The sequence below is a fragment of the Momordica charantia genome (genome assembly GCF_013281855.1).
Source record: "Momordica charantia cultivar OHB3-1 chromosome 10 unlocalized genomic scaffold, Mcharantia_2.0 BLBB01000010.1, whole genome shotgun sequence".
In the NCBI taxonomy this organism is placed as follows: domain Eukaryota; kingdom Viridiplantae; phylum Streptophyta; class Magnoliopsida; order Cucurbitales; family Cucurbitaceae; genus Momordica; species Momordica charantia.
Window position 1 is genome coordinate 17,329,139 of NW_028275158.1, and position 9,018 is coordinate 17,338,156.

General features: G+C 33.2%; 1 long non-coding RNA gene across 1 annotated transcript; it reads left to right on the plus strand.

Moving 5' to 3' along the window:
- Nucleotides 1-5,640, plus strand: LOC111024745 (uncharacterized). The gene is made up of 3 exons (XR_002603390.2): nucleotides 1-168; nucleotides 367-640; nucleotides 5,154-5,640. It is a non-coding gene; the product is annotated as an uncharacterized LOC111024745 (long non-coding RNA).
- The last annotated feature ends 3,378 nt before the right edge of the window (nucleotides 5,641-9,018 follow it).

Consider the following 9,018-nt stretch of genomic DNA (forward strand, 5'->3'; position numbering starts at 1 on the left):
GCAAGAGAGCGAGTCCAGACGCTTTTTTTTCTTCTCTTTGAAAATTATGCTTGAGAGGTTGCTGGTGAGCATTTTGTGAAGGATACCGATCTTCTCAGAATATTGCTTGTATTTTTTATTCTCATACTTGGTGAATGAAGTGTTGATGGGTGCTATTGTGAAGTGGAGGTAGGTTACCACATTGGTATCCGAACCACTATAATTTCTGGGTTTTCTCTTCTTCTTTTACTTTATATTTCTTGTATTTAGCCGTGGTATTGATGCTTTGATGTTATTTGCTTTGATTATTCGTTAATCTTCGTCACAAATTGGTATCAGAGCTTGACGGTGATTGCTAATTGAATTTTGTTTTCATCGAATTCTGAGGTATGACGTCCACTTGGTTTGAGGTGAAAAAATTCAATGGCAAATGGGATTTCTCTATGTGGAAGAAGAAGATCAAAGCATCGTTGGTTCAGCAAAAGGTAGCTCCAGCAATCGGCAAAGAATCAGAGTATCCAAAAAGCTGGAAAGAAGAAATATGGAGGGAGAAGCTTGATACCGCATTCAGCACTGTTATTTTGCACTTAGTTGATAATGTGCTAAGGCAAGTAGATGGAGAAGAATCGGCTGCAGCAATCTGGACCAAGCTGGACAAACGGTACATTTCTCAATCCCTTTCTAATAAAATTTATCTTACAGAGCGTTTATTCGGTTTTAAGATGGATATGAACAAGAATCTAGAAGAGAATCTGGATGATTTTATGAAAATAACATTGAGCCTAGCTAATACTGGTGAAAAGATTAGTGATGAAAATCAGGCTATAATTCTCCTTAATTCTATGCCAGAAACATACAGAGAGGTTAAATCAGCCATTAAATATGGTAGAACATCGCTCACTGTAGATGAAGTTCTAGAAGCACTTAAAACTAGAGATTTAGAGATTAAAACAGAGAAGAAATCAAACGGGAATGGGGAAAGCCTGAATGTTAGAGGTAGAATGGATAAGAAAGATACCATATATAAAGGAAAGGGGAGGTCCAAATCACATAATAGTGGAAGAGTTCTTAAATGTTTTCATTGTCACAAAGAGGGACACTTTAAAAGGAATTGTACTGAGAGAAAACAATTAAGAAAAGAAAGAGAAAAGACAGATCCTGAAGTTGCTGTTGCTGAAGAAGAATATGACAGTGCTTATGTGTTGGTAGTAGCCACAAAAACAATTGAAAAGCAATGGATCCTAGACTCTGGTTGCACCTTTCATATGACTCCAAATAGAAGCTAGTTTGAAACTTATAAAGAGGTGGAAATTGGACAAGTATTATTGGGAAATAATAAAACCTGCAAAGTAATTGGAATTGGAACTGTTAATTAAAACCCATGATGGGCTTGAAAGAATTCTAGATGAAGTTAGACACATTCGAGACTTAAAAAGGAACTTAATCTCTTTGGGCACCTTAGATCAAAAGGGTTATGTTTTCAAAGCTGAATGAGGGGTATTAAAAATTATTAAAGGATCTTTAGTTGTAATGAAAGGAAACAAAGAAAATGGATTGTATTTTATGGAGGGAGCTACTATAATTGGCTCTGCTGCTCAAATAACAGCTTCTAAGATTTGTGATTGCCATTTATGGCATCAAATATTAGCACACATAAGTGAAGGGGGAATTCAAGCTCTTTATAAACAAAATCTGCTTGGTGAAGGCCAATTGAATGACTTGAATTTCTGTGAAGTGTGTGTTTTGGGCAAAGCAACACGTTTAAAGTTCAAGAGATCCGAAAACAAAACTAAAGAGAATTTAAGCTACATCCATTCTGATTTGTGGGGGCCAGCCAAAGTTGAATCTAAGGGAGGAGCGAAGTACTTTATTACCTTCATTGATGATCATTCAAGGAAGGTATGGGTATATACTCTTAAATCCAAAGACCAAGCATTCTAAAAGTTTAAGGACTGGAAGAAAATGGTTGAGAATCAGACTGGTAGAACCATTAAGAAACTAAGAACTGGTAATGGCCTTGAATATCTCAATGAACAATTCAATAGTTATTGTGTAAGAGAGGGAATAGTAATGCATAAATCAGTGAGAAAGACTCCACAACAAAATAGATTAGCCGAGAGGATGAATCGAACTCTTCTTGAAAGTGTTAGATGTATGTTGTTTAGTGCCAACCTTCATCGAAGATTTTTGGGAGAAGCAGTTACTACTGTTGCCTACTTGATAAACAGATCACCATCAACCGCTATTGATCTAAAAACACCTGAAGAAGTGTGGTCTGGTACAACACCTAAGCATGATAACTTGAGAGTATTTGGTTGTGTGGCATACGCTTAAACAAAAGAAAGGAAACTTGAACCAAGAGCAATTAAAAGGTATGTTTCTAGGATATCCAGAAGTTGTAAAGGGTTATAAATTGTGGATATCATAAAGAAACACATCAAAGTGTATAATCAGTCGTGATGTAATTTTCAGGGAATAAGAAATGTTCGTGAAAAAGATGGGAAATAATGGAAGCAGCAATACAAATCAGGACAACTCTAGTCAATTAAAGGAAATTGAAATTGAGGTGGAGCAACCTGAAAGTTCAGCAAACAATGTTACTGAACAGACCATGGATGAGTTGTTGAGCCAAGAAACACATCAAGATATGAGTCGCGAAAGAGACTCCTCATATCAATTAACTAAAGACAGAGCAAGAAGAAAGATTAAACCTCCAATTAGATATGGACATGCAGACTTAATCTCTTATGCTCTGTCAGTAGCTGAAAAAGAAATTTTTGATGAACCTAGAAGTCTCAAGGAAGCACTAGCAAGTAATGAAAGAGATCAGTGGTTAAAATCCATGGAAAGTGAACTAAATTCACTAAAGAAAAATAATACATGGATTTTGGTGGATAGACCAGTGGGCCAGAGATTTGTGGGGAATAAATGAATATTTAAAAAGAAAGGAACTGCTTGAGAAACCACAAAGCTGGAAGTTCAAAGCAAGATTAGTGGCAAAGGGGTTTACCCAAAGAGAGGGAATTGATTTTAATGAAATTTACTTTCTGGTGGTAAGACATACGTCCATTCGAATTCTCCTCTCGTTAGTCACACAATATAATATGGATTTAGAGCAGTTAGATGTTGCAACTGCTTTTCTTCATGGCACACTAGAAGAGAGAATACTAATGGAACAACCAGAAGGTTTTGTACAAGAATGGATAGAAGATAAAGTTTGCATGTTGAAGAAATCATTGTACGGTTTAAAGCAGTCTCTGAGGCAGTGGTATTGCAAATTTGATGAATTCATGATGAGGAATGAATATCAGAGAAGTAGTTTTGACTCTTGTGTTTATTTCAAAATGTGAAAAAAGGTATAGTTACATACTTACTTTTGTATGTAGATGATATGCTAATAGCATCTTGTGACAAAAAGGAAATAGATGTTTTGAAATCGAAACTAGACTCTGAGTTTGAAATGAAGCACCTTGGAAATGCTAAGAAGATGCTTGATATAGAAATACCGAGGAACAAAAATGATGGCACACTTTTCTTGAATCAGAGAAGTTATATTCGAAAAATCCTAGAGAAGTTCAGGATGAATCAAGCAAAAGGGGCGACTACTCCAATGGATTCACACTTCAAACTCTCAGTTGCTTTCTCCCCATCTGAAGCTAAAGAACAAGAAAAAATGGAAAACATTCTATATTTCAATGTAGTTGGAAGCATAATGTACTGTATGGTCTGCACCAGACCAGATTTGACATATTCAGCTAGTATGGTCAGTAGGTACATGGCTAACCCAGGAAAAATGCATTGGTATGCAGCAAAGTGGATATTGAGGTACTTAAAACAAACTAAAAGAGTTGGATTACTCTTTACAAAGACAGAGTTAGCAGATGAGGCATTAGTAGGATATGTTGATTTAGATTTTGCTAGAGATCTGGACAAAAGAAGATCATTAACAGGCTATATATTCACTTTGTATGGAAATGTTATGAGCTGGAAAGCATCTTTACAACATGTTGTTGCCCTATCCTCAACAGAAGCTGAATATATAGCATTGACAGATGCAGTAAAAAAGCTATGTGGATCAAGGGAATTATAAATGAATTGGGAATTGAACAAGAACAAGTAAAGGTTCATTGTGACAACCAAAGTGCCATTAATCTCTCAAAGAATTAGATGTATCAAGAGAGGACCAAACATATAGATGTTAAACTTCACTTCATAAGAGCAGTTACATCCAAAGGCACTGTGAAGGTTGAAAAGATACACACATCAGAAAACCCAGCTGATATACTCACAAAATAGTCAAAGTCAAGAAACTCAAGGATCAACTTGAAAATACCAAAGTGATTGATTTTGATCCTACTTGAAGCAAGTCAAGTGAAATGAAGACAACAATAGCCCAAATCAGTAGAGAATGAACCAAGGTGGGGATTTGTGAATTTATGGCTCACTCTCTATAATTAATCAGTAAATGTTGAGCTGACATGTGTTATTTATTGTATTTGTTGAATACGCACTATTCTCAAGCAAATTTGTTGTAAATAAAAGGGGGGCAAGAGAGAGTGTCCATGAGCTTTTTTTTCTTCTCTTTGAAAATTAGGCTCGAGAGGTTGCTGGTGAGCTTTTTGTGAAGGATACCAATCTTCTCAGAATATTGCTTGTATTTTCAATTCTCATACTTGGTGAATGAAGTGTTGACAGGTCCTGTTGTGAAGTGGATGTAGGTTACCACATTGGTATCCGAACCACTATAATTTCTGGGTTTTCTCTTCTTCTTTTACTCTATATTTCTTGTATTTAGTCGTGGTATTGTCGCTTTGATGTTATTTGCTTTGATTTTTCGTTAATCTTCGTCACACATATTTGGGTTAAAAATACATTTAGTCCCTATACTTTCACTAAAGTAACGATTTAGTCCCTGAACTTTCAAAAGTAACGATTTGGTCCCTATACTTTAAAATCGATTACAATTTAGTCCTAACCATAAAAGTTAAGCTAGATTTAAGAAAAATTTGACATGGTTGCCAACTAGGATATACATGTGTACAAATTAAAAGGCCACGTGTGCAGATTTGTGGGTCGGTTCAAATTTAGTTTAGGGCTTAGAAAAAAAAAAGAAAAAAAGAAATCTCATCCTTGATCCTCGCATTGATTTCCTCTCTCCTCTCTCCTATCTATAGTTAGTCCACCATGGAGAAGAGGCTAAAGAAACTGTCGAATCCGCCGTTCGGGAAAGCCCCCTCCGACGTTGAGCGTTGGCTGTGCCTCACCACAAGGAGGCTGAGCTACAGCTTTGCAACTGCGGCGTTTGTGTGTGTGGTGATATGATAGGTCTTCTGGTGGCAGCGGCAGGCGTCAAGGTGATAGCAATGAAGTATCGAATCGAAGAGTCGATGGAATTGGGGGAAGTTGAACTTTGACCACATGCAGACGCGTCCTAGGGTTGTGTTTAAAAAATTGCAAATGAAAGTTGTATGAAACTACACAATTTCATTTATTTATTTTTTCTTCCTTTTTTTCTAAGCTCCAAACTAAATTTGAACGACCCATAAATCGGGAAAATTTCTAGCCCTACGGTCAGTGGTAGATCCAGGATTTCATGTTAGGGGGGCACAAATACAAATAAACACAATGAAAAAAAATATCCAACTTAGCAATGTGTATCAATTTTGCATCTTACATTTGGATAAGTGTGGTAATTTTTATATGTGTCACAAATTTTACTATTCGATAGATTTCATTTGAAAAATTGTTGAAAACAATATTCTTAGGTGTAAAATGAGTTAGAAAAAATATATATATTTTTTATGAAAAATTGATAGGATTTAGACAAAAATAGCATTAGAGTGTTTCTTTTAAAACTTATTTTTAAGTTTTCACAAAGTTATTTAGCGGTAGATTTTGTCATTTTGTGTATTGATCAAACTTAATTTTCATTTTGTGTATTGATCAAACTTCATTTGAGAAAATTGATTTTTATGAATTAGTGAGTTTTTATTAAATAGAGGGGTAAAAATTATGATATTTATCTAAGTTTAGGGTATGAATTTAAATTTATTATAAGAAACATGTTTCGGGATATAAACAAAATAACACATATTTTATAAAAGAAATTTAATTAGACATAAAAGTTAATATATTTTATTTTAAATGAAAAGATGAGAAAGAACTTGTCCTTACTCCCTAAAGAATTCACTAAAGTAGGCTAGTTTAAAATTGATGACAATAAAAATATATTAACTAAAATAGATTGAAGTTGAGGCTAAAAATAAAAATATATTTGAAAAAAATCAATAAAAATATATTTAGAGAAAGCTCAATAGAAATATATTTAAAAACTACAGCAAAGCACTAGGCCAACATGGTGTTATGGAAAATAATTACTTGCTATATTATATTTATTTTAAATCTAGGGGCATGTGCCCCTAGTCCCTACCTACATCTGTCACTGCCTCCAGTAGTATAGAAATCTTTTATACTACTTCCATACATTTTACGTCACGTGTCATCTATATTGTTACACAAATAAAATGGACCCTACAAGATTTCAAAAGATATCTCTCTCTTTTTTCCTTTTTTTTTGAGATATTCTTTCCCTCGTAAATGACATTCTCTCTTCCCTAATATTATCTATACTTTCAAGATTAGACATTTTATTTTATTTTTAATTTCATTTTTTTATCTTCTATATTTTTCATTTGAATATTCTTACAACGATTCTTTTTATTTGTAATTATTTCAAATAATTAAATAGTTATTTTTCTCATTATAATAATTTTACAATTTGATTTTATTTATTAACCATTTTGATATATTATTTGACTTATTTTGCCCTGTTTAATCAATATTATAATTAGATTTTATTTGTTACACATTTAAATACGTTTTTTTTATTTGTTATCTTATTTTAAAATAATTAAATAACTGTTTTGTTCTATTTGAAATATTATATTTAAATTTTATTAATTTCTTTTCTCTATATGCATGAAGAAATTGTAGGCATCATTATATAAAAAGGAAAAGTTAAAAATCGCCTTTGTTTTTAGTACAACATATGGGGGTGGGGAATCGAACTCACAACCTCGAGATATATGCCAATTACCGGTGAGCTATGTTCACTTTGACAATTAGATACTTAATATAACTATAAATTAAGGCATCATATTTTTTTGCGAATAATAAGACAACATTTCGTAAAAAAAAAACTTTAAATGTGAAAATGAAAAATACAATTTTAATCTCATATATCATATCTCCAGATCAAAATCATTTGATTTCAGTCGTCTCGCTTCTCGTTTTCTTTTGAAGTTGTGTTTGCTTGAGTGAATTGGTAACCATTATAATTTGGAGGATGTTAGTTGGGAATCCAATTTGAATAAAACACGTACATATATCTAATAACCAAACATCAATGATAAATTTAACTACATTAAAAAATACATTAGGAACTTGTTTGAAAATTCAATGTTATTGAATTATGTAATAAGATACTTGGCTGAATGGGAGCATTGGCAAACCAGTACTATAAAATGATATATTCTGAGTATACATTTGCTACATAAGAAGTTGAGCATCCAAATGCAAAATCAGAATTCGTCACCGTGACATTTGACAACTTAGAATTTCCATCTAAAAAAATAGGATTCATAGAAATCAATATAAAACTTGTAAAATATCATTGAGAACATAAGGAAATTGACAAGGTTACAAAACAATTAAAAATATATATATAAAACTAACAACAGTCAATTACTATCTTCGAAGGTTGATCTTCAACAGTTAGTGCCTTTTTCTTGCGTTTCTTCTCAAGTTGACTTTTTACTCTAACGTTTCTTATTTGTTTCGTTCTTCCATGAGGAGAGATTCAAAACATGAGATGACTTTGATAAACGAGTTCTACTTCCAATATATATATTTTTTTGTCGTTGGTTCCAACATCTTTAACTACATGAGCACCATTATTCCTTTAAACTATTTTCGATACTTTTAGAACTTTTATCCAAAAGTTCTTCCGCTATTTTAGCCGTCTCATCTGTCAAGATGCCTTTAATAGCAAAATGATGGCTTTCTGCATAATTTTGTTCACCTTAGAATTTCCTTTGGTTGTTCTGTTAACTACTTCTTCATCATCATTATTTCTCCCTAATTCATTCTTTGTATATTTTGTCCATCTCCTTAGAATATATCGAGGAGGAATAGAAAAAATATTGTGAAAATTTAGAACTCTTAATGTGTAGTTTGACTAGATTGGAAATCTTTAATCAATTCACATCGACGAATACTGTCTAACACCTTTTCATAACTGTAGGATTTATTAAAATCCAAAATCCAAATTCAATTTGAATTTGAAATGGGGGAGTAGTTATGTAACTGCTCCTTCCCCTAAAATCTCTCATCTCTCTCTCACTGTATCAATGTGTGTGTGTGATACGTTTGTGTGAGAGGGTCTCTGAGAAAAAGCCACACAAAGGGAATTTGGTTGAAAGATTCATTCTACCCGTAAGAACACAGAGTTCTACTGTCTAAAATTTTTCACCACTTGAAGAATTCAGGCTAAGAAACGTGAGATTTTTCCATTTGTGATTGATCTCCGACTGCGACTTGATTTTCGTGGATTCCGCTGCGACACTACAAAAGGTTAGTATCCTATCCCACGAAAAACCAAACATTGTCATTTACAGCCAGGTTTGACTTAAAACTTGGACTTTCCTGTAACACTGTAACAACATACTTAATTTCATATCGATCCTTGTCAAAGCATGACTTAAAATTATTTGGACCGTGTTTTGGTGTTATTTTTGAAGACGATCGTGATGCATGTATTTTTGTACTAGAGATTAATTTCCGGTTTAGTTTTGGTGATTTTCATTCTCTTTGAGTTTTTTTTTGAAAGCATGCTGTTACTTTCGCTTCCAATCCAATTTCTGTGTGGTGATCATTTTTGTATATACTTTGCATATCTAGAAAGTAAGTTTGAAGAGCTTTCCAACGATATATGATATGCAATTTTTCGTTGAGTATATAATTAATTATGAATTTTTTAAG